Source organism: Pezoporus occidentalis, unplaced genomic scaffold, assembly GCF_034315485.1.
Source record: "Pezoporus occidentalis ecotype Australia unplaced genomic scaffold, CSIRO_AGI_Poc_V1 ctg35, whole genome shotgun sequence".
NCBI classification, from domain to species: Eukaryota; Metazoa; Chordata; class Aves; order Psittaciformes; family Psittacidae; genus Pezoporus; species Pezoporus occidentalis.
In genome coordinates, this window is record NW_026915483.1 from 3,622,817 (window position 1) to 3,650,003 (window position 27,187).

The 27,187-nt window shown below is 39.5% G+C and overlaps 1 long non-coding RNA gene across 2 annotated transcripts in view; it reads left to right on the forward strand.

Annotated features, from left to right (window-relative positions):
• LOC134169653 (uncharacterized) overlaps positions 1 to 27,187 on the forward strand; it is a 45,148-nt gene that overhangs the window by 10,309 nt on the left and 7,652 nt on the right. For both annotated transcript variants that reach the window (XR_009966976.1, XR_009966975.1), the window contains exon 2: positions 17,197 to 17,273. This is a non-coding gene — a long non-coding RNA (uncharacterized LOC134169653). The remainder of the gene's footprint in view (positions 1 to 17,196; positions 17,274 to 27,187) is intronic.

A 27,187-nucleotide genomic window follows, 5' to 3' on the forward strand; every position in this document is an offset into this window, starting at 1 on the left:
TTAGTTTAGAGATGGAATTGATTTGGAAGAAATAATGCCTGTGAAGATGAAGTATATGAGACCAGAATTGATTCAAGGCGACAATTCCTAAATACTTCAGACATTTTGGTGCCTTGAAATGAACATCTTTGCTGTCAGTTCAGAAATAGAATAGCATACAACAAGGCAGATCACTTTGCTTTTTGGATTCTCAGCAGTGATCATTTATATTATGTTAGACATCTTAGTTTTGTTTTTATTTCAAAACAATACATACACCCTGGAAGTGCCTGTTGCTAGCCTGAGACATTAACCTTTTGCCATAGTTACAGTAATGTGCTCAGTACATGAATAGCTGGATAAAATTCACAAGGCTATGTGACACAAGGTGCTAGACAAAAAGGTCTTTCAGATCCTATGGTGCTATGAACGTACTGCTTCTTCTTGGCGAAAGAAGTAGTCAGGATTCCAGTTAATTCATCAAAACAACAGAGCATTTAAATGTGGCATTCACTTCCTAAGAGCTGGATTCCACTGACTTTTCTTGTACTGAATAGAGCCTTCACAGCACTGTGTGAATGAAGTCATGTTGGTATAGCAAGGTGTGTGGGTCCTCACTCTGCTGCAGACCTGTGCCCAGGCCTGAAGACCTGTGCCCAGGCACCAGATTCTGCCATGCCCATCCGCAGAGTGGCAGAGAACCTGACTTAAACACTGAAGTGTTGCAACTAGACAGAAATGTACAAGCAGCTTCTTATTAAGATCAAACCTAAAGATTTTGGCACTGCCTAGATCTCATCACGATATTAGTTGAGTGAAGTGGCTGCTTGTGGTGCTGTATCTGTACTTCCTAGAAAGCACTGCCCTCAATAAGAACAGCACAAGACTGAGCAATAGAACTGATAGGACATTAGCCAGACTAACCTAGCAAAGGTCAGTCAAGGATAAAGAAAGCCTGGCAGACTACTTGGTGTAAGAATTACTTTATGCAAAAAGGACTTAATGGGAAATAGAATGCCTTTGCTGAAAGAACAAGCTGATAAGGATGCAGTGAAAATAGTGATTATGTGTGCCAAGAACAGAAGGTGGTCTAGACTGGAGCATGCCAATGGGAATGAGCTTTACTATGTTCAGACCCATGCCAATGTGGGAAGGCTGCACACAGACTCCAGCAAATCTGAAGGATGTTTACCTGGTTAAAAAATGTGTATTCTCAGAACTGGGTTGCTCTAAAGCCCAGTCTGGTTCCAACCCTGTCAAAACTAAATCTGAATCACAAATCAAACACATTTCCTGTCTGATGGCACAACACAGGTCATTTTCACAGATCAAAACATAACGCTTGCCCTCAAGCAAGTGTGTGAAGAGGCCGTCATAGAGTCTGGTCAGTTCAGTGGCAGCCTGGGGTAGGGTTGACTGCACATGGAAGACATCCAGGGGTTACCCGTGCAAGGGATTCACAGAAGACCTGAATGAAAGGGAACAGACGTTCAAGAGACCTGTGATCATTTAAAAGAAACATGAGTTTCAAAAGGGTACCTAAGATTGGCACTGTGCCTATACAAACTAAAAAGGAGTCAAATAAGGAGAAAACTGCCTGTAACATCACCTTATCTAAGCTCTGTCAGAGCACTTTTACATCACAGATCTCAAAGCATCTTAGAAATGAAGATAATTAACATTATTTGTGTTGCATAGCCTGGGAAACCCAAGCAAAGAGGAAATACTGTTTACCTATTCTTACTCAAAGCAGAGTCTAAAGCTGGAAAAGATGATTTCCCTAATTCAATCCATGCCTGCTGTCATGTGACCCTGTCCTGGGTTCAGCAGTAGCAGTCATTTTTCTCCTTCTTAGTAGCTGGTGCAGTGCTGTGGTTTTGACTTTCGGCCTGGGAACAGCACTGATAACACCAATGTTTTTAGTTGCTGCGTAGTAATGTTTACTCTGACCAAGGACTTTCTCAGTTTCATGCTCTGCCAGGGAGGAGTGGAAGCTGGGAGGAAGCAGAGACAGGACACCTGACCCAAACTGACCAAACAGGTATTCCATACCACAGCACGTCATGCCCAGGATGTAGAACTGGGGGCAGTTACCCGGAAGGGCTGGTTCACTGCTCGGTCAGGCTGGGTATCAGTCGGCAGGTGGTGAGCAATTGTATTCTCTTCCCTTGTTATTTCCCTTATCATTATTATTATTGGTGGCAGCAGCAGTGATTTGTGTTATACCTTAGTTACTGGACTGTTCTTACCTCAACCTGTGGGAGTTACATTCTTTCAATTCTCCTCCCCATCCCTCCCGGGGGGGGGGGGGGGGGGGGAAGGAGGAGGGGGAAGTGAGAGTGCAGCTGCGTGGCTGGGCTTAAACCATGACAGACCCTGAAGTCACAGATGAATGAACTGTAAAACACAGGAGAACAAGTTGATGAATGTTTAAGTCATGTTTAAAATGTTGAATTTATATTTTTTGCACCTTGATCTCTCTTCTTACTGTATCCACCTGCCTTTCATTTTCTGCTGCCTGTTTTTCTGTGGGGTTTTCTTCATAGTCATGATGCACTTTAGCTCTGCTAATATTTTTAAGAAAGTTGTTCAACCCTTGTTCTGCATTCTTTTGATGATTCTGTGCCAAAATCAATTATAAATATCAGAAGATGATGAGGTTTTAAAATACAAATTGTAAGACAAGTTCCTTGTTAAAGCAGGCTGATTAAAATAACCAGAACAATGTCTGTTTATTCTAGGAAAGATTTCAGCTTTTTGATTAGTACTAGTGCCACTATCATTTTCAGACTGCAGTTCTGCAAATTCAAAGTCTTTATGTAGATTTCATGTCTTTTTTACAATGTAAGACACCCAGTGCTGTTATTTCTTAGTGGCAGAGCAGCCTGTTGGGTAATCCTGCACCCTTAAAGGGAACTGATAGGAACTGATGGACTGTTGCAAGTGAAGACACAGAAGAAATGTTTTTACAGAAGAGAAAACATGGAGTGTAATGTAAATATTGTGTCAGAAATTATTACCACTTATTTTAGTGAAGGGACAATGATCCATCCTGTCACATGGCATGCTACTGATATGTATAGCTGACATAAAGGTGTGCACACAGACCACCCTGAACATTGCACAGAGGGGTAGACGCCATTTGTAGTTCAGCACTCTTTAATTACAGATTGTAGCTTCATTAAAGTAGCTCATCTGGGTTTCTTTTTCTTCAGCCCTTTTGCCCATGGAGAATGGTGCAGGTGGGAAAATTACACTCTTGTTTCAGCCTGCATCTGTCAGGTTGGGGCAAAACTATTTTAGTAAGCAAAAATTCTCCCTGAAAGCTGAAAAATATTAAGTTGAAATCACATTTTTGCTTAGAAAATGAGTTCTGCTCATTCAACCAGTTAGAACATCTGATGAGTTTGACAGCACAAATCCTTGTTACGCAAGCAGGTAGGTGAGTCAGTCCTGCTCCATGCTCCTGACAAATACACTGAAGGGGCTCTCTGAACTGAGACCTATAGCTGGATTTGCGCTGCAGCATAATAGAGTACATGGGGCTGGAGTAAGGGACAAACAGCAAATGTGTGACCACAGACTTTGGCAGCAGCAGCCACTCCTCTTAGTGTACTAAAGGAAGAAACGGAATTAAAGCTTTTGGCACTTAGGAATGCAGAAATACTTGGCTGTATCTCCTGAATGGGTAAGAGGGTAACTGTAAGAAGGAATGACAGAAGGCCTTGACACTTGGGGTAAGCAAGAACATCTGAGTTCTTTGGAGCTGATTTCACTTAAAGCACCTTTGATATTTAAAGTATGTGATCATACTTCAGTCAAATTAGAAACAGATAGCTCTCTTCTTTTTTTTTTGGTCTTTATTCACTTCCAGACTTCTCAGACAATATAAGAAGAGTCAAGAGATGACATAATAAATCTTGTCAGGGTCATGTGTTTGTGCAGTGTTAAATACTAGTGAAGTCAATACTTGATCATAACATTTAAAGCAGCAATTTGTGATTCAACAAAATTCACCTTTTCAAAAATGAAAAGGGGACTGATTGCCTGTGGGTTTATGAAGGACTTACTGAAACTTCAGAAAAGGTTGCTAGGTTTAAATTTGTCTCTGCTGATAGTAAGTTGATTTTGGTTCAGTATGATGAAGCTACACATCAGGGTTCAGCAATTCTTTAGCCTCTTGGCAACTGAGCAAAGACATTTGCTATTCTGTACTTTTGCTGGCTGAGGGGACACACGTGTAATCCTCACCTTACTAGGACTCTGGAGCAGGCCTGTTTGTTCTGCCTGGTTGGAAGGCTGCTTGTGCAATAGTCCATAAGCAAGTGATACGAGCTAAGTATGAAGAGAGAATAGATGGAGGTTTCATGTTTAAGGAAGAAGAAAGGAACATTGGGAAGTGCTGTGGTTTGGGCAGTACAATTCGTAATTAATCCCCATACTCATAGAGCTGTGCATGGCAGCTAAAAAAACAGTATGTGGAAATCTCTGTGGTATATTTGTTCACTAAATATTTCTTCTTAATTCAGAACATGGTTTAGAGACCTCCTTCCAGTTCTGTTGTATTTGTCCTTTTGCATTAGCAAATGACTACTTTGTCTTTGCCGTTACCCAGTTTTTCTGTTGTTGCCTAACTCTTTTCCTTTGTATTTAATGAATCACATGAACTAAATGCAAGAAAACTGAATGTATATAGTGCAGAAAATACAAAGTATCTCAAGTAGCTTTACATAAAAGAATATTTAGGAGCTTTAAAAGTGAACTGCATTTAGGGTTGGAAAAGCCAGCCTAAGAAGATTTCAATTTTGTCTTAAATGAATTCACTGAATCTGCATTTCTGATGTCAAGTAGAAGCATATTCCATAGCTCTCATGAATTGCAAGCAAAAGCCCTACAGCTAAGAGAATTTAATCTGAATCTTTTCTTTTGCATTTTTGGGGGATTTTTCAAAGTAGGTTTCTTTTCATACGTTCTGAAATCTTTGTGGCTTTTTGATTTTATGGCTTCCATGGTTATTCCCCACAATTGTCCTTACATTCCAAATCACTAAATGAAACAGTCTTCTGGAAAAAATATTGTTAAAACGATAAATAGCTTTGAAATAACAGCCACGATTCATTGGAGCAGAATAGTTTTAAGTGGAAAAGTTCCTTCCTGTGATGCTTTCTCATTGGAAAAAAGCCCTACAGATTCAACAGAAGTGGTCCACGTGATGAATGTATATGGATGCACTTATAATTATGCGCCAAGAAAATAAATGTAAGTGAAAGCAGATCATTCAGAAGCTTTCAGTTCTGGGTCTGCTGCTATAGTCTAATATGTAGGGTTGTTAACCTAACATACAGAGATGAGGAGCTGATGGGAAGAAAGATTTTATGTCTGAGATTCAGGAGATCTACATTTGTTCCTGCCTTGTTGTCACCTTCTGTCCTCCACTGCCAGTTGCCAATGTCCAACAGTTCATCCTTGTCTTCTTTTTGTCTGATATGCTTCACTTACAAGCTTTTTTGGGCAATGGAGGTCTCTTGTGTGACTGTTGGATGTCAGTTAGGGTGGATCTGAAATGGAGAATTTCCTTCAGAATTGATAGTATATTTCTATTGCTATGATATGTTTCTCTCCCTGTTTCTGGCAGTAATCAGCATGTAATCTCAGAGTATGCCTTCACTGCCATGAATACACAGCTTCTAAGCATATCTAAGGTAGCTTTAAACCACCTAACCTGAGTGTTGAGACTATTGTAGACTTTAATAATAGGGTTCATATAACAGCCCAGGAAGAGGTGCTTAGCATGAGCTGATGTGCATGCTTCTGGGACTACCACACTTGTCTCCCTGAGACAGCTAGTTTAACAGTTGTTTGAATGTATTGTCTGAACTGCAAGGAACACATGTACGCATGTGCCTTTGGTGTGGCAGCCATGGGCTCATCCCTCCAAAGAACTGATGGCCCCTTACTTTGCTAGCTTTATCATTGCAACCAGCTGCAGGAGACAAAGCCAATGAGGGGCTGAATTCTCAGAAGTGCTTTACTTATGCTTGTATATTTCCATGTGTAGCCATGAGTGCCATCAAAATGGTAAGAACTCCTCAGTTCCTTGTGTTATTCAGTCAAGAGAAGAGGGAATAATAAACCACTTTCTCTCTTCCCCCAGGCTGTGTGCTGGCAGTGTTGGAGGGGTTTCAGTGAGTGTAGTGAGGTTAGGGACCAGAGAACAACTGCTCTCTGCAGCACGCTTGCCAGGTACCGGCAGTGATCCAGGCAGGCATTCGTGCCAACTGTAATGCCTTGCAGGGAGGGAATACTGCTCCTGGCGTAGACACAATATGTGCTGGGCACATGGTTGTGAAAGGGCAGATGCTCAGGGCATTTCTCAACTTGGCTGCCTCTTCCAGATTTCCGGCAGCTGTTATTAATTTTTGAGTAACACTACTAGCATGCTCCATTTGGACTCAGCCAAGCTGTCTCCTCTGATTTCTCCCATGCAAACTCCTAAGCCATATGCTTCTTTACTACCATGTTCAGCCTCCCCTAAAGCCAGGATGGGGCTGAGAGCATGGGTACGATTTCCTGGGCATTGGTTAGAGCAGGCTTGCATTTGCTCTACCATCTGTTAGCAGGAGCCCTCAGACTCCCTGCTCCCTCATGCAGCCCAAAACCAACATCTGTTCTGGTGGGCCTATCTAGTGAGGACTCTCGGTCATCACCAAAGAAGACTCCAGTCTTCACTGTGAGGAACAAACCAAATAGAAAATATCCTCTGTGCAACCTTTTCCAGCTTTGCTTCTAGCAGGAGAAAGTCCATTTCTGCTCCACTTGATTGCAAAGTCCCAGGAAAAGTTGTTGGTGAGCAGAAGAAAGGATGGTGTGGTTCTGTGGCTTTGTCCTCAAAAAGCTGAGCTGGACTTCCAGATAATATACAGTATGTGTTGTTTAGTTTTGGTAAAAAGCTGCTAGCAGAACTTGTACCTATTTTATAGAATTGCTAATGGTCATCAGAATCTCCTGGGGTTTCCTATAAGTTATCCCCTTTTCACAGCTTAACGGATTAATAAAGTGATAGCAGTGTGAGGTCTCTCTGGGGTATTCATAGATACGTGGCATCTCTCATTCTGTCTCTAGTCCTCCCGGCTGAAATACTGCTACCATGAGCTAATCACTTTGTGCTGTTGTAAAATGTCTTTGGCTCACAGGTACACAATACATACAAGACCACAGGAGGTCAGAGCTAACAGTGCCAGGAGAGATTCAAGCTAGCAACTATAGCACAGGCACAGATTTATCTGGAGTGTTAAAGTGGTTGTAGGCTTTACCTAAAGTCTGTGCGGTCACTTGCTGTTCATCCCTTCCCTTTGTCATATCAAAGCTATATCAAAGTCCATTATAGTCATATCCATTCAACCCTGGGCAGAACATGAAGTTTCTCACCTAACTGTTCCCTGATGCCTGAGGCCTGGGCTAGACCTATGTGGGTAAAAAGTGTCCAGAAAAACCTGAATGTCCAGTGCTAAATAACCAACATGTTCCAATAGGGGAGTAAAAATGATGGATCAAACAATTCATAATCAGTTCTAAATGAGAGTACCTGGTACTGCACCTGGGTAGGAAATGGGTTTCCAAGTCTGAATCAGTTTGAAAAATTTCAGGAATAATAATTAGGATGAAATTAGATATGGAAAAATCCAAAGCTACTGAGCTTCCCCTGCTCTGTCACTGAAGATCCTCTTGTCAATGATTTTGAAAATCCTGACAGTCTATTAGACCAGGAAATGAAACTTCTTGGCAAACAAGATGTTTGCTAATTTGGGTATTTTGTGTGAGTCAGAAATGTGTGGTGGGAAATATATCGAAACTAACCCCTTCTTGTGAACTCTTTCAGGTTGCATAACTGACATTTGCCAATAAAAAAGTGTTACATCAGAAAGTTTCTGAACATATCCAAAAGAAAAGGCTTTAGAAGCTACTGCAAACACTCGCCCACACAGCATTGGTCGCACTGGATTTTCACAATGGTCAACGTGATGAACGTCTGTTTTCTCCTAACTCCAACTAACTGCAAAAAATACCATGTTCATTTATGAACTTGCATATTTCCACATCATTTAACTGATCACCAAGCTACAGTGTCCCGTTTCTTTTTATTTCATGCTTTCAGCTGCTTGGTGAAAGCAAGGTGATGGAAAAATCCAGCTCTTTGAAATACCCTCTAGAAATCAGTTAAAAAGTCATGTTTCCCTTGCTAGCATTTTTGCACCCACATGTATTCAAAATGCTTAAAATTTTCATTTTGGCTTCTGGAAAGTACATTATAAAGTGAAAATTATGGCTACAGAATTAGAATTGTGGTGTTCAAAAATCTACAAAGTAGTTTGATTTAAATTACCCACAACTGTCTGTTTTTCTTCTGACTGGAAAATAGAATGTCACAGGTTCTTAGGGTTTCCTTTGAGTGATGCTAAAAAGCCTTGCACATTACCTGCTTGCTTAGTGCACTTTTGAACTGAAGCATTTAATGTTTGAAAATAAGCACTAAACGTATCATAGTTAATTGGAGTAAAAGGAAGATTTGGGGAAAATTTGAGCTTCAGTGACAGCTTAGAAGTTACAGTGAGATGTGATTTTATTGTCTTGATTTATGAGACGCATGTTGAATTCTAATTGCATTAAATGAGAAAGAAATATTAAGACTTATGGAAACTACTGAGAGACAGAATAATGGGAGCAAGTATCTAAGTAATGTGAAGAATGGAAAATCCTGCTTAACTAGCCTCTTTTCATAGCAGGTCATTCAAGGATTTCACTGGTAACAGTGAAAAAAGATGCAGACCTTTTCAATTGTCAGGAATTTATTAAAATTGATATGACATCTAAGTAGTGTCTAAACACAAAGTTAGATGGATTTGAGTGTGCAATGAAGAATCAAGGGCATAATTCACCAAAGATATAATGTCCTTTTTGGAGTGATTCTAGTTATTTTTGGTGTCCAGATCTTCCACAGTATGTCAGTGATGATTCAAGGTGTGAAAGGCAGTTGGGGACTGGTCCTCAGTGAAATAAATCTCTGCAGAGAAAAGGATATCTTTTTACAGTGGCTTCAACCATAGATTGTGGAATGGTAAGGCCAAAAGAAATAGGTGATACTTTATTCTTCTCGGAGCTTCTAAAGACATTTAGTGACAGTCCTCTAAACTAAAAGCTTCATGTTTCTTCTTATCCCATATTGTTCTATGTAAATCAGGAGGGGGAGAATGCTGTGGTATTCTCCAGGTGACAATGCAATAAAGCATCTATCTGAAACTCCCACACTGATACCATTTAAAAACACAAGCAAAGGGAAATACTACATTGACTGTAATACTTTGTGAAAACAGAACTGTTGAGATGAATCGATATGGGCAAAAGAGAATGAACTGGAATCTGACCTGAATTGCAGTTACAAAATAAGAAGGATTTCAGGGATGCCTGGGTGAGTGATGCTTTCAAAGTCAGGATGGGTACACAGAACAGTGGCTGGTTTAAAGCCACAGGTGTACTGACATGCTGGCTGTGGTAGCATAAATGCCCAAGTAGTCTGTCTGTCTGAACTACTATGCCCTGAATGAGTGTGATGAAGTTGAAGATGTATGTAGGTATGCTTTTTGGAAAAGCCAGATATGGACTCACTTTTAACTTTGCCCTAAAGACCTGGTATTTCCTCATAGTGAAACCTGCCTAGTCACACAGTGCCCTGCAGATGTCTGAGGATTGTCTGTCATTGCTGTGGAGAGAGAACAAGGACTGGCCAACACTATGTCCAGTAGTTACAAAGGAAGTTGGCTTGGGGCAGTGAGTTTTCCTGACAACCATAAAGCTCTACCTCAGTCATTGTCCAAGAAGCTAAAGGCGGGTGACATTGCAGCCACCAGGTTCTTTGTGTTTTTATTTTCCTACCCCTGTCACAGTGTCATGTCTGTCTCTTGTCCCACGAAGTGAACGCTTAGCAAGAAAATTGCTGTGCACATTAATCCATGTTTGCCCCCCGTGTATTATCAGGACACGTGGCAGCTTTTTACTAAATTTTTGGTTCGATAATCATCTTGGTGTCATAGCACCAAAGGATGTAGAGGGAAAGTATCTGTGCCCTGGCCAGATCTTCCTGCCAAGCTGTCCCACTCTTGAAGCCAGTGTAAAGCCCACACTAAGGCAGCTATAGGATTTCAAAGGTCCCTTACTCAGAGTGCCTTTAGGTCCAATTTCTTCTGCACAAAAGGTGTGTGGTGTGTCATAGAAATTCATCTTAAGTCACTGAGAGAGAACGAAAAGGAGAATACTATCAGGAGTTAAAGCTGTCTTAGGTTTTCAGCTTCAAATGTGTTTTCTTTGTGGAGTTATTTCCAGTAATGACACATGGTGGGTGGTAGGTTGTGTATTCAGCTTCCCAATTAGTTGTCTTTGCATGAGCTCCTCTTTTATCAAATTAAATAGAACAAAACTCAAGACAGATGCTACCTGCAGATCAGGATACTGTGGGACATATGCCACAGAATGCTGTGTCAAAACCAAGAGGCTGGATAATCCAGATTGTGGTTTTGTTACAGCTAGAGTGAAAAATTATATTGATCTTAGTTCAGCATCAAAGTATCTATTCACTTGTCATCCCTTACAGAAGTGGCCACAAAATGAAAACATTCAGAGCCTGGTTTAGTTCACCTTTCTTCAAAGCCCTTGCAGTTGTTCCTGGGAGTCTTGGTTATTAGAATATGTCAACCTGACATAACTCAGCTCATAGTATTTCTATCAAGAAATTTGCTTGAAGAAAAAGGAATATGAAATAGAAATTATTCTGGACAAAGAGCAAGTGAGAAACATGATATGACTTATTGTCCATCTCATAAATCAACATCTTTTTGGGATGCAGCAAAGTTTAGGTAGTGTGCCCTGTGTCAGCTCCCTGAATGTGTGCACCAATGCTTCTCTTTTCAGTATGACTCTCTAAGTCCATAGAGCTTCTGTGTCCCTCTAGTGTGAGTGTGTAAAAGGATTGTCTGAGCCAGCACAACTGAGAGCCTCTGCCATGGAGGGATCTGAGCACCTGTCTGTCTCATGCCTAGCAGTGATCTCAGTTGTTTTTCCCTCATCAGTAGCTGAAATGCAGGAACAGAATGATCATGGTGTTGCCAGTGGTTGTGACTTAACTTTACAAATACATTAATACTGTCTGGGTTTCAAAACAGCTCCAACCTTTCAAAAAGAAATGTGGAAACTTCTCTAAAATTTGTTTCAACAAAATGCTTAAAGTATCCATTTCTCTGTCAGTACAGGTTCCATTGTGTATACATATGCAAACTGTTTAAACCACCCGTTATGTCAAGGATGTGGAATTGAAAGAAAAGTGCGAAGACTGTTCTCCGCATATGTTGAGAGAAAATCTGCAGCAGGCAGTAAAGAATCTGGTAACAGGAGAAGTGTCTGAAGTTATGTGCAAGGTGAAAGATGAGACTGTGGCTGTGAAAACAAACTAAGTCAGGAGGAGGAGATAGAATACTCTTCACCAGATAAAGTGATAAGAACCGCGATGCCATAGTTTGTTGAAGCATGATGGTGAGGGAATTTTAAGGATTTGGGAACTGATCCAGCTGACTTTGCTGACACTGGTATTATACCAAATTCTGTCTCAACTAACCATGTAAAATGCAGTTCTGACCAGGAAAGAATCCAGACAACGACAGGTCAGAAAGTCTGAATTAGGAAAATGGGAGGTTGCATTACCCTGAGAAGTAGCGAGATGTTTGCCACAGCAGGACAGACAGCCGAGGAAAGGAATCCCCACTTGGAGGGAAGAGCTGTAAATAAATACTTGGAGAATATACTTCATTTGACATTAATAATGCAGTGCCTTAAGTATGTTGGATGTGCTTTAAATATTACATATGCATCCCAAGCCTCTCTTGTAATAATTTTAGGAAATAGCCATAATCTTGTCATTTCAACAGCAGAACAAGTTTTCTGGCCTTTTCATCTTACTTGGTGTATGAGGAGCTGAGAAATGTGGACCTTCTCCACATAAAAATTGCATTTACTGTTATTACTGCCTTTGCAGCTGTGCAAGTAACAGTCTACTTGATTTCAGAGAAGTAAAGTAAATTAAGAGAAGATGAAGACCCCAGCACAATAAAGATACTTTGGAATCATTACAGGACATAAATGTAGAGCAACTCTCAGGTCAAATCCAGGTCTGGCATCAAGAGTCACTGCTTCAGCCTCTACAAGAAATGTCTGTAAACATCAGGGTTAACTTCGTCTATCAATCAAAATTTGGATTGTTTGGAAAATAGTTTTAGACTTTGGAAAACAGCATTAACAGTGCAATGGGATCACTGAATCATAAGTGCAAGGCTCTTGTAAACAGGATTTCCACTGATTTATTTCACAATTCAAAAGAAGCATTACTGTGCATGCAGATGAAGACTACCCAGTTTTGTACAACACATAGAATGAGAAATGAATCTGATACACTTTTCTACCTCCACAATTTACCCTAAATTAAAGAATAAGTAGTAAAGGAATGTATGAACAGGAAAAACAATTAGGGGGATTTTTTTTTTTCCCCAGGGAGAAATGTGTACACTTCCAGCTTACATCAGTGGGACTTTTGAATTATGCTTGCAAGAAAACAATTTGTTCTTTAGATATTAAAAGATACTCAGACTCTTGCTGTCAACAGTACAAGACGGGTAAGTAACACAATACATGCTTGAGCTAAATGGATAGATAAAATGAATTTCAGTTTTGTTCAATTTATCCCAGAGCTTTGATATTGCTGGATGGTAAAGGTCATGGTGAAGGCTGAGTCTTTTCTTTGCTGTTATTAAAGCTGTGCTTAATTAAATTAATATGGAATATATTAAAAGAACAGTGTTGGTCTGATACTAGTCCCTTCCCTTCTAAACAGGGGACTAACAGGGGTTCAGTCTGATTCAGAGCCATAATGATTATCTTCTTACTTTCTGACTGTTCAGTTTATATGCAGTTGTACTTACATTTTTTTCCTGTTTGATACAATCAACATGCTGTTTATTTGCTTAGCTATCCATACTGATAAGTATATCTACACAGTGCTGTGGCTGTAGAGCAGCATTTCCAACACACTCATCCTATTTCAGTAGTGATGGGGAGGGAGGCAGCATTGGAATGGGGATTAAAAGAGCAAATTCTTGTGTTTGCCCTGATAACTACAGGCAGGTCACTTCACCTTCACATCCTCCTTTCCTTTTTATTTGATTTGACATGCTTTGAAGCAGGGACTGCCTCTTTCCTTGTGAGTCTGTGAAGATCCTGGTCTTTTTTCCCCATGATGCTAGCTCTTGATCTAATAAGAGGGGCCTGAGGGTATTGTGGTGATGTTTCTGCTGTGCTGAATGTCCATATGGCAAAGGGGAAGCTGAACAACTCAAACCCGAGGCTCAAACCGCAATAGCTCCATTCGGCACCCACAAGTTTTAATTCTCACTGATGCCACATAAAAATTGAGCCCTTTGCAACCCAAGAGGTACTAGGGAGCTGTGTGACATGTACCTTCTGCTCCATTTCATAATCCCTGGAGTAGGGTGTGCTAATGGGGGGGCTTACTGTCCTTTATACTCGTTTCTGCTTTATCTGCTCTAGGAATAGAGAAATGCTCTGCACACACACACACTGAAAGCAGAGAAGATTCTTCAGGAAGCTGTTCAGTGTGGAAGTCATAAATCACACAAGAAATGAGTGTCACTACCTTGGTCTGGGTTACATGAGGACTCCCTTCGATAACAAACATTCCCAAAGAGAAGTTAATGGTTTCCTATGGCCAAGACTACTAAAATACAACATTCTGCTGTGGAAGGGGGAAGGTCTGGAAATGCTCCTGTATTCAAGCTGTCACTGAAAGCAGGAGAGTGCATGTGAAAACTGGGGGAATGGTAATGCAGAGAAGAAGAAGAAAGCTGGAAAGAAAAAAGAAACCCACACAAAACTCGAGCTGTTAATCACATCCCTGTGTTGATAAAATATTTATGAGATCTCATTCAATTAATTAGAATAAACTATGTAACACTGCAGGAAACAAATTGAAAATTTAATAAAGTAGGTTCACTTCCAATTTCTTTTGAAGAAAGAAGCTAATTATATTTAGTTCTGTAATTATAACTTTAATTAAAATATAATGCAAAATATTTCATAAAGTGAAAACAGTTCCATGTTTGAAAATGGAACCTTTAAGACAACTTGCTCCTCAGACAAAAATTCGTAATAATTTCAAATTAGCATTTTAATATACCTGTTTCTAAAATCTTTTCAGGGTAATGTTCATACAAATCCATCTTAGAAATGCTCAGAAGTGTTAGCTTTTCTTTAAAACATACTGTCTTACCTTCCTACCTCTATCCAGAAATGTTTCTTACTCTGTGTTAGGGATGTGTGTTTTACTTACTGTGTTTAAACCAGAGACACATTCTTTATTTATACTTGCCTATTGAAGCCCACAGAGCCCAATTTTTATTTAGGGAATAATTTCAAAACACATTGTAAAGTATATCCATATAGCAGCTGCCTTCACCTGAGCAACAAGGGAAGAGCACCTCAGGCAGAGAGATCCAGGCAGGCACAGGGATATCTGGGTCTAGCAATATAGAATGAGAGCACTGACAAAATGACCTTTTGTTGATGTTTTTGATGATGATTTAATAGCAACAGAGTCTTCTAGGTTTGTGCAGCATGAATTTGTCTTCAGGACTAAAAAAATAATTCTACAAATGATTTCTAACACACAGTTCACCAGGGAGTCTGGGATGAATGTGCTGTTTGTTGATTCTCACAGTTTATATGAACTATATTTGAAGTCCACTTGCATTTCTCCCACTTTGTTGGTTTCTGACTCAGGCAGGCTCGCCATTTAAGGTAGAAATTGTAATTACATGCTTCAGTATGTTTTTAAATAAGTGTACCTCTGGTTATTGTTCTCAGTGAACATGTGAGAGTCCTGGACCTTTCAGTTTTCCTTAGTTTCCAGTAGGAAAATAGTTATGCCAGTGCATGACCTTTGTCTCCTGTGTGGCTTTAGTTAACTGCTCTGCCTGGCTGGCTCATAACACTCATCTTTCCATCCCTGACCTGTCACCTATCGCTTATTCTTCATCTCCCAGCCTGCACACGTTCTCTCCTATCTGGCTTACAAGCCACAGCTCCAGTGGAACAGTGGTAGATCAGGAGCAAGGGACAAGGGACTTCCACAGTACCTCCAGAGCATCCTACTGGCAATACCTTGTCTACTCCCCTGCCCACACACCTGGCAAACACTTGCATGCTGGGCCTTGACCCTCTCGTGTTTTGCTTCAGCAGGCTAGCCACAGTTCCCATCATCAGCTTTTTACCTGCCTGTAATCCAACAGCAGGCTTTGCTTGATAACTGCGTGAGTGTTGGAATCACTCTGTCCTTCCCGCCTGCTTTTTCTATTTCAGAGTGCTCTGTGTGAAATTAGATCAGTCTTCTGCACAGGGCCCACAGCTGTACTGGGTGGTACTTAGCATCATCAGCATCACTGTAGAATAATACCAAATGAAATCACTAGTGGCTTATTTGGCATGAAAAGAGTTAGGGTTTTGAAAAAAGGTAAATCATATAGATGTTTCCCTGGGTGGGACCACCTCTCCCAGCTACAATAAAGCCCTTTCTCCCTGTTTTCCATACTTGGCTTTAATCTGATTTTTTGGCTAAGCTGAAAGTATATTCTTCTGTCCTCTTCTGTTAAATAGTTGAATTCCTGGCAATACACAAAGGAAAAAAGAGAGCACATGCAAGAAGTGCACAAAAGAAACTTAAGAAAAAAGATTACTTTGTTGCTTTTACCAGTGTTAGCATACAACAATGATCACTAATGATATCACACAAAGGTGCTTTCTGCTTCTGTTCTCTTCTGGCTGGAGGAAGAGATTCACAGACTTTGCTTAGCCTTCATATCAGTCCTAGGAACATACTTTTTGCCACCATTTTGAGAAGGACCTTTGAGCATCAGACTTCATCTTCCTGACTTTCACCTTTGTGTCACTGTTAAAAAGTTGTTTAACTATAGATTTTCAATGCTAATGAAAACTCCTTCTGTTCTTCCCGAGCAGATCAGATGTAACAAGAGTGAGTCAGTTATAGCAGTGTTAATTGAACAAAACAGGAACTGAAAATAGAACAGTTTGAAGGAAACGCTGGATTGACATATGCTGTTTTCGTACATTTGTTGAACATTATTGAGCATTTCTAGTATAGTAATCAGAGAGTAGGAAAATATCTGGGAGTGTTTATTTGGTAGAGTTTACATTACACAGCCTGCAATACAGCCAGAGCAGCATTCTGTGATCTTTCTGATCAAATAGCTTGTTTTTATTCCTCTTTGCCAACGAGCTTGTTATGATCAGAAATGACCACTTGTTACCAGAGCCGATGTTTCAGAGTCTGTCTAATGAATAAGAAGCACAGTAGCAATGGGAATCCTCTCTAAGTGGATCAGAGGCTGTGGCACTATTACTGAAGAAGCTGCAGAATCAGCTCCTTTACTGTTGCTTTTGTTTCCTACAGCCTGTAGTTTGCTCTGCCTGGTCAGTCAATTGGGGTGGTGGCTGATCATTCCCTATACCATAAAGCCCTTTGTCCTTCAGCCCTTTTCTATGATGGAATTTCTTCATCTCCAAGGAAGCAACTAAAGATGCTGGCTCATATCTAGCTCATTCAATCTCTTTTTGGCAGAACTGGGCTTTCCGGTGACATTTCAGTCTCCCTGCAGAAATGAGTAGATAAAGATCTGGGATAGGTGGACTCATGAAAATCAATACTGAAGTCAATGAAACAAGACATCTGTTGTGCAGATCAGTAGTGTCTCCACTGAAGTTATTGCCAAATCTAAATATTGTCTTACCCTTTACTTTAAATAATGTTAGAATATGCTTACTTTCTGCTGTGTTTATACAGACACAATGTTAATCACGTGTCACTTTGTGCCTTTGATCCACAAATAAACTCACTGGACTGAGCTGGCCAAGCTATTTTAAGGAAAGATAAACTTCTAAGAAAAATCTTTAAAAACCCTGTAGTTGATCAACACACAATTAGGTTGAAATGAAGTTTTGGGTTGTTTGGTTTTTTTTCCTAAATATGGAGAAAGACAAAATCTATTCCCTTGAAAGGAAGATTACTATTTAATGTTTTGTTCTTTGCAGAAGACATCAACAACCAGTGGCCCCCGTTGTTGATCAGACTGAACTACAAGGACCGAGCATGATGAGCAGAGGGTCAGGTGAGCATTTACACTGATTTAGTTAGTATAGTATTTTTACTGTATCTTTGTCATGATGAGATCAAATACTCTAATACAGACAAGAATTTATGCTGGGTTTTTTAAGTGGCTTAAGAGAATTAGGCACTCAGCTCCAAGTAATTACATGTGCAGAAAGATGTGGTTTATATTCTTATTTCTGTTGGTACTGTAGTATACTGTAGAAATCATCTATGGGAGAAGATTGTCTTCTTCTGGGTGTTATGGCTATGATTTGAAAGGCAGGGACCCTTCTGAGGCGTTTGCAACCTAAGTATCATCTCTAATCTAAATATAACACATTGTGAGGTCTGCCATGAATCTGCTGTACAACTGTTTTTCTGTGCATCTCTTTCTGCTTCAATCTTCTGTTTGGTTTATGTAACATCTACACTCTCCTATGGGAATTAACCTTTATGGTATTTCTACACAGTACCAAGAGTAAAGGGGTATTAATATCAGGGGGCATTTGGACAATATCATCTTGCAAATAAGAATTTAATCTGTAACGTCTGACCCTGTTATCAATGCTTCTATGCATCCACAGAAAAACTAATAACAAAGGGAAATAGACTCAGTTATCAAACAAGAGATGTGAATACTTAAATAGCTGCCTGTTCTCTTTCATATTTTTAAGATTTAAAGGTTCATGTATTTTTTTTCCCTGCCTATGTTAAATGAAAACATCTTTACTTGATATTCATCATTCTACAATGGCCATTTCATCACTTAGACAACACGAATAAAAGTTATTATTCTTACTCATTAGTCACTCAGTCAGGGAAAAGAGAAAAATTGAACGTTTTAGAACATTTTACTTTTCTGTCATTTTAGAGAAAATGACACCCTTAAATGATGGCCAGTCAAACCTGCAGAATCTATTAGTAACTTGATAATAAGTGTGAAGGGATGCTGGGACCCAAAGGAGTCTTAAAGTGGCATTTATCAGGCATGTCACATCATTGCTACTGGTAATAAAAGCATTTTTGTTTTATGCTGGAGCGTCTATAGAGAATAATATTTTTCGTGCTATAGCCAAAAGTGATATTGCTGCATTCATCACACTGTTTGAGATGGAATAGCCTAAAAGCACTGGAAATTGGCTGTCATTATTTGTTTCTTCCTTTTTTTTTTTCCTAATCAAGGAGCCTATTATAGTAGTGGGAAGAGTTTTCCTTGTCTTCAAATTAAGGCACCCAGACACACAACAATTGTAACATTTCCCTATCAGAAATCTAACCCTTTGTTTCCAGCACTGTCTTAAAGTTTTAGTCCTTTCAAGATGAATATAACTTATTTAATTTTCATTTTACCTCTCCTTCTGAAAGTAAGTTTCAGTGTCTTTGATTTACTATTACAGTCTCTTTTGGCAAAACCTTCATTGGCTGCAGTGACAATTCTGTGTGTTTGGGGACTACAAGATGATGACTTTGGATGTTAGCTTCCATGTGTTAAAAATCAGAAAGTAATCAGTTACCTGTGAAAGTGGGAAAATTATTTGGTTTTCCCTTTTTATTCAATCTTTTAAATCAGATAAGTTAAACAGGGACAGGTCACAAAGTGCACCTACAAAGGTCTCTGTGCTATAGTTCTGTTGTAGAAACCCCCAGTGAAGGGGTAGCATATACCACTGAAAATCTTTTTCCCTACTGGCATAGCTACTGCCAATATAAACTAAACTCTTTTGAGGTGATTCTTGAAGTACATAGGCAATTTTTAGGCCTGAAAGACACACTGAGACCAAGCTCAACTTTTCTGTGTAGTCATAGTAGTTTCCCCATAGATGGGAAACTACTGCTGAGTCGTGGACTCAATGTGTGACTGTGATAGACTCTGTTCTCCCTAAAAATTAAAAACTACTGGTATCAGGTAATGAAATGTTAAAACTGAAAAAATAAATAAATAAAACCAAATCAAAACACCAAACCACAGAGAAACCTAAAAGAGTCTTTCCTCTTTTCAACTGCCTTCATTGGTAGGAAAAAGATCCATCAGTCAATGGGTGAACCAGTCATGGCCTTGTGCTCTGTCCCCCCTATACAGCTGCTGCAAATTTGCATGGGAAAGCAAGGCTAGGATAGGCAAATGCATCACAGGAGCTTATTTAATAGCAGAGAGGAAACAGAGCACATTCATCATATTGAATTCTTTCCCACAGATATTCATCATTTGCATATAAAAATGCCATCTGATTTTCTTCCCCATAAACCAGGTGTGATGTTTTCCTTTTTTCCTGTTGTTGTTATTTTGGTTTGGATTTAAATCTGTCACTTTTGAAAATTTATGCTTTTTAAACCCCACTACACTCTGGAAGTAGAAACAAATGGGATTTTGAAGGGCTGTGGAAGTTAAAATGCTCTTTGTTGAGTGTGCTTGTGCAGCACAATAGATTTTATAATTACTCGAGCCTGTTCCTGGTGGTGGAGTTGCTCTTTGAAGCTAAATTCTGCCCTGACCATTTCTTTAGACTGCAAGATTTGTCACATTGACTGACTCTGTTAAGATCTGGCATGTCTTATTAACACTCTTCAGCAGAGCAACCCACTCTTTGTCTGAAACATATAGTCAGGAAAGACTGAACAGTTAGAGCAACCCTTATACTTCTTAGGGGCATGACGGTGCCAATATTGTGAATAGCCCTCTGTACTCCCTTCACATGAATTTTACTCTGTCTTTATAATGTGCCGACGTATAAGCTGACTCCATGGGACATTCAGTCCAGTCAGAGTGTGATGCTATGACAACTTCATTCAGATTTTTAGAAGTTTGTGCAGCCAGACAATTAAAAAAAAAGAAGCATAACATGCAGGAATGTATAAAAGCACCACAAATGCATAAATGCTATTCTATTAGCATGGAAGGCCACATTTAAACTGGGTGAACAACTTATGCTTTCCTTTTCCTCACTTGTCACATCATTATTGCTGGTTGTTTGCCCAGCCATTAAGCACTAACAGATGAAACAAGCTGTCTGTCCCTTGGAGGTTAAATGTATCACTTGTAGAGTAAGGTACGAAGAAATAGCCCCCCCTGCCCCCCAGGTAAACTAAATTGTAAATATCACTGATTTATTGAATTCAAGAACTGTCTCTATGAAGCTGTTGAGCCTTCCAGAGCATATGACATGCCTCAGTCCACTGATTGAAATACCCATCAGTTACAACAACCTGCAGACCTCGCTGAGAAATCATAGAATCACAGACTGGTTTGGCTTTGAAGGAACTTTAAAGCTCCTTCAGTTCCAACCCACCTGACTGACAGGGGTAGAGACACCTTCCACTAGACCAGGTTGCTCCAAGCCCCATCCAGCCTGGCCTTGAACACTGCCAGGGATGGTGCAGCCACAGCTTCTCTGGGCAACCTGAGCCAGTGCCTCAGCACTCTCTTTGTAAAAAATTAATTCCTTATATCTAGTTTGAATCTCCCCTCTTTTAGTACAAAACCATTACCCCTTGAGCTATTGCTGCAGGCCCTATTAAAAAGTCTGTCTCCATCTTATAAACCCTCTTTTAAGTACTGAAAGGCAGCAACAGACTCCTCAGAGCCTTTTCCAGGTTAAACTACCCCAAGTCTCTCAGCCTTTTCCTGAGCAGTTTGTGTGGCATTCGGGTGACTCTTGTTGGGGCTGTTTTCTGCCAGTGGCCATTTTCCTAAGCATTCCCTACCCCTTACTCTTGTAGTAGTTGCTGATTTATTTCAGATAAGATCATGTGCCGCTAGCAGACAGTTCTGCAATAATCATGTCTCAGCAGTTGTCTTTGGTCACCACTAATGAGAAGAAAGGAACGAGCTCGAGAAAATGCTCTAATTAGTTCCTGTGGATCAGAACACTTCTCAGCTGAAATAAGCCGTGTGTCTTCACACAGCTAATGTCATTGCACTGGAATGTGGGCTTTTTTGAGGAAAGAAATAGTAGTATGTTTGAACAGAGAAACCAAAATAATTTTATTATGCAAAACAAACAAACTGCAATAGACTGAGGAGAGGAAGTTCAAGGTTTGTATCTGAAAATCTCAAAATCAAATATGCTTGTATTTATGTATTTATAGTATTATATATTTATAACTCATATCTATTTTCTTTATCCTCTGTGCTTTATGGATATTTTCATACTGGGTTTCTTAACACTGTTTGCAAAAATTGTCCTGTTTTTTTCAGCTCTCATTTTCTTTCTTGATAGTTTCAAAAATCACTGCATCTCTTACTGGATTTGAACTAAACAATATGACCCACTTTGCTTTTGTTAGTGTTTGCATGCAAAGCTGGAGGTATTTGCAAAGAATCTGTGGATTTATTATACATGAAAACGCTGCTTATTTTCATGTAGATGCTCTACATGAAAATTCTACATGAAAATGTAGGCACACATCTTTCCTATGTGAACACAGTAAATTTCACCAGGAGCAAGCCACAGATGTGTTTCACTGAGACAGCTTGCTATTTGTTACTGCAGACACTTGTTTTAGAAGCAGCTGCCTCAATCTCCACTGAATATTCTGTTAAGGCACGTGTGTGAATCGCTGACACCCATTGCATGCACACATCTACTATATATATGTATTCCCTCTAACTTATCTAGCCAATACACTTTTTAAGCAGAAGGAGCGCAGAACAGTGACGTTTTCCTGCCCAGCTATTTCTTGTTATATGTTTACCACTTTGCTTCAGGGCTGTATACCCTACCTCTTGCTATAAAAATGAGTTGTGAGTCCAACTAAAGGTCCATCTAAGCTAATGCGTTATCTCTGATGTTTGTCAAAAACAGATAACTGGACAGGAGCAGAAGAAGGAGCATATATGATTCTTATCTCTAAAATCTTGCCAGACTCCAGCCATTCTGAGTATTAAGTTTTTAGTGAACCTGAGTGGCTTTTAATGAACTTTCCTGTCTTTCCTCAAACCACAATACTCATTGACAAAAGGTTTCACAGGCCACATGCCTGTTGCATGCGCTTAGCTTTGTTGTAAGCCTGGCTCAGAATTTCCTAATTCTCTTCTGTTTTTCCTAATTTGAAGGCAACTTATAGCATTTTCATTACCTCTTTCCTTCTCTCCCCTTTCTGATAGTATCTAGCTTTTTGTACTGCTCTTACTACCTTCTCAGCTCTAGTCTGTTCCAGGTATCCTACATGTAATTAATAACCAATAGCCTATGAACATAAGATCTTCAAATGTGAGATACACAGAAGCTTAGATGTTACTCCTGCTTTAGCTCTAATAGGCATAGGCATATCAGTAAGGAATGTGAAGTCTATGTCTTTGGGGGCTGTTATTTCACTAGGACATGACAAATAAAATCAACCTGTTCCATGCCAATTTGGGGTTTTTCCACCACTGAATGCATAGGAATTAACTTCTTATCATCCATTCAAAGACTACCCTGAGGCATTTCAGACAAATGCATTGGAATGACTCAGCAGCAATGAAATATTCTGGCCTCAGATGCAAAGTCGAATGCAAAAACATTTCTGCTTTAACTGAGGTCTTGGAATGAGCATCCTAACTTACAAGCTGAACTAGGCTACATGTAGTTTCTATTCAATTCCTAAGGTCTAATGCTTTTCCACCTGACTCCAATATTATGTCTGATATTCCTTTGAACACACACAGTACTTTGTAACTCTTAAAACGCTGTTCATCTTTGTAAATACTGATGAACTACTCAAGAATAATCAGTTTGGTGTTACCAACTTCCTACATTCTTTCCTCTATTTGAGGGGCCTATCCTTGGTTATCAACCTATGCACACTCTGAACTACAGGGATTTTGGAAGCTTATCAGACACATGAATGTGAAATCTGTGGGAGCAGACATATTTAGCTGGAGGGGGAAGGAAAGTTCAGGTACTCATCAACAGGTTTAATAGAATTTAATATCAAAACCAGAAATGAAATCAGGTCTATTCTGTATGTAAGAATTACAAGTATTGTCCTTTCGTGAACAGCAGTTTACAGTTTTTCTGACATTTGGCTGAATGCTTTGCCGTTTCTGTTTAGTTAGTCTGGTTATCTGTCCTGAGAATGGCTTATGAAGTTTGCACGTAACAATCTTACTTACATAAGAACTGATACCGTAACCAGTTAAGCGAACATAGAGTTAAAGCTGGAAGACAAGAATGGGTATCTCTAAAGACCTTAATTTATTACTGGCTGTTTATAACTACAAGGCAAAGTTTCCTAAATAAATGGGAATGAAGGCTATCACAGTTCATAAATTTATACTGATAACATTTCATTGTATCTATTCACTATTACAGAAAGCATTCAATTCATTTGGTAAAGAACAGAGCCAGATTCAGTGTCTTCTGTTAAAATTGTGAGTGTTCAAGTGTTCATTATCCTTAAAAAGAAATCTACTGAATGTATTTGCATGTTCACCAGTTTGCTGCAGTCTTGTATTACTTGTGTATTACTTAAGTGATATCATTTCTGAGACAATCTTTCATGCAAGAAACTCAGCATTTCCATCTTCTAGAAGAGGCACATCCAGTGATGACATTAACAATGATGCATAAAACAGCAATAATAAAGTAGACATTACATTTCCTAGTCTAACTCTGGGTGATCGTGCTTTGAGAGGCACCTAGATTTCGTCAGTTGTTTCTATAGCATCTTTGTATCTGTGTATATAGTCTGTATGTAGTTCCAAGTCAAAGCTGGTGAAGGTGGGAGATACACGGAAAGATGGAAGAGTAATGTTTGTAGGAAAAGGGCTGAAAAAAGGAGAATTTCACTTCTCTGGACAGCTAGATTGATGTGAAAGGCAATATTTGATGGAAGACTCATGCAAATGTCAGGCAAGAAAGGAATACATTCTGACAGCTATCAGAGAGCTAACAGAAAGATGCCTCTGAAAAGTGAAGTTCTATAGCAGCAACACCTTCAGTGGTTTCTGTAGAGTGGAGATGGGACAGGTAGAAATTGGATGCTTTGGTACAACATTACTAAAATCCATATGGAACTGGGGAGAAAGAAGGAGAATTTGTTAAGCAGATTTTTTTTTGTGGATCTACTAACCAAATACTTCAGCCAGACACTGTGAAGCAAAAGGGGATACAATTTCTACTGGATTTGTTGCTTTTCTATAGTACTCAAAGCTTGAATAAGCAAGTTGTCAATTGTAGTTCATAGGGACAGTGAAGAAAATTGGAAGACAAGACTATGACAGGTTGGGGTGTTAGGACTGAATACAGAAAGGGAGGACATCATGTGAGCTGAATTTAAACAGAGTTCAGGCAACTGAGACGCAAGTGTGTCACCTCCTGGTCTCTCTCTCACAAAGGAGCTTACATGGTCAAAATCACACAGTACTGCAAAAAAGTGCCCTATTACTGCAGACTGGTTTGAAGAGGTACAGTGTTACAACCTTTCTACCTTTCTGCTTGGGAAGTAGAAAGCACGGATAGAGTAGCTCAAATAACCACTACTGCTGCAGTCATACCTATATCAAAAATAAATCAAGATTCATGCTTATCTTTCTGGCTAACAATTTGTATTGTAGTGGGAAGGGCACTGTAATTCATCATGCTTCAAAGACCTTATCTGTTTAGTTCATTCTCCTAGGTAAGTAATAGAGGGTATAATGCAGTCCCTGCAGTTTACAAGGTATCGGAGAATTTGCTTTCCTAATTGTAGGAAGAGGGCAGTGTTTCTTTCTGTTTTAAACTTGCTTTTTTAAGAAAGGGGCAATATGAGTGAAATATCTAAGATGTTAACCTGGAGGAGAGTTTTTATCACATGTAGACATGCTTCAGATGGGGTAAGACAGAAATTCTCAGTCTTGCCACAGAGGGAAAGATCAGAACCATAGGTTTAAGAGAAGCATGTATCAATCTTAGGTGCATTTCCTAGCATTTTAATTTTATATCTGCATAAATTTTTGGGTTCTTTGTAGGTAACTGCCTCTACCCATCTGATTAACCCTTGGACAACTCTTACCTAGTAGTGCAGCCAAGAGGATAATTATTTAGAGTAGCACTTTGTATAAATACTCTGTAGCTTAGCAATGAATGGGTATTGTGTGGATACTAAGATATAGGTCAGACTACACTACTAGATTATGTCAGATTTTAGGAATGCAGGGATATAGTCTCAAAGCATGTGAGTATTTGAAAAACTCACTCTGTTGTGCTGTCTTCCATCTCAGTTTGCATCACTACTCAGGGTATTGAGTAAAATTAAAGTCTGTCTGATATTCTTTTTTTTGTCCTATTTTACTCTTGAACTTCTTCCCCTTTGAAAAACAGTGTCAAGCAGAGGTTACTGGCTAGTTTTTCTGTCAGGTGAGCTACCATGCTATTTGTACCAATTTATCCTGCCCCCCTGTCCATCTAAATCATCCCTGACATAAAGATCACTGTTAAATAGTATATTTTTGTAATATGAAATGGGAACCCTTGCTATCTTGCCAAGTGGAACTGAAATAAGATCCCACAGTTATGTGATAATAGCTTCAGTGTGTCCTGAGGGCTGCTGAGCCATTGCAGTTCTAGCAATTTCAAGATATTGCATATAAGTTCTTAAAATGTGTTATTAAATAGGATTTTATCCTATTACTTGTTGTAAGTAGAATGTGAAACACCCCACAGAAAGTCACAGTGGCAGAACAGCCAAGGAGGCAGGTGAATATGACTTGAGTCTATAATACCGATGATGCCTGCTTTATTCTAATGGAACTAGGTTTGTGCAAAACACAGCCATAGCAGTTCACAGGTGGACCTCTCTATTTTGTTCTATGCCACGTTCATACTCCTTTGACTCTTTCTTGAGACATCTAATCTTGCAATTTAAGGGAAATGAATTTCAGCCCATGGCTTTTGCATGCTTTCTAATAACAGTAAAATTGCCCAGGTTCTTTGGAAATTGACCAAGAAACAGGAGCTACAACAAACCTTTGGAAAATATTGTTATAAATTCCAGATGCTCTTAGGAGTGTTTCCAACAGCCTTCAGTGATAAAGCCTGGAAGCTTTCCAAAGCTGGTAAATGCATCTAATTCCCTCCAGGTCCAATAGCTAGTACAACATCCCTTGGAGCCTTGAACCGTAAGCACATTGTACTGTTGATGGTAACTCAGACTTTCCTTTAGCAGATGATCAGAATGTAATCATGTTAGCAGTGAATTTTTACATTAAAGCAATCCCAAAAATACTACCAATCACTTTAGGTTTATGAACCGCATCTCTCAGAAATGAACCTGAGTAACAGGAATTGTGTAAGAGTCAGATAATCCTTCCAGCTGCAGGGAACTCTGCTGGCAGTTCTTAAAAGCTGTTACTAGGGGGATGAAAGCAATGCTTTAGCTGTCAAACAGTAATAAATGAGGCTTTTTCTTACACAGCACTTTTTTTTCCTTTTCTTTTTTTTCTGGCCATCACCTGATCAACTGGTATCTTAATCCCATGTGATAATGGTTTACCTCAGTTCTTGTCTTACTGCTTTTCAGCCCTGAGGTGTTTTATTTCATTTACTTACATTCCCTAATACTTCCTTATTATGTATTTCCCATTACTTTGCTCACTATTCTTTTCAATTATTCTTGATCTGAAAGATACAAAGATACTGCAGTTATTTTATCTACAAGTTTCAGCTTTGATGGGATACAGAGCAGTATTGCTATTTTGTATAATAGAAGTCTTTCTATATTAAATTCTTTCCTTTGGCCTGTACCATACAGCATTCTAAATGAATAGCTGTAAAAATATTTAGCTGTGGGCCCATGACTGATAGTGTTCTACTTGTAACAACTAATGAAGTCTGATGGTTCCTCACCAGCCATCCAGTTATCCCCACAATGGTGACATTTATGATCCAACAGTGACCTCTTGGTCAGGCAGAACACAACCCATTCTGTCATGTGGGGCACAGTCCCATGGTTTGCATTGACGGTTCAGGGGCT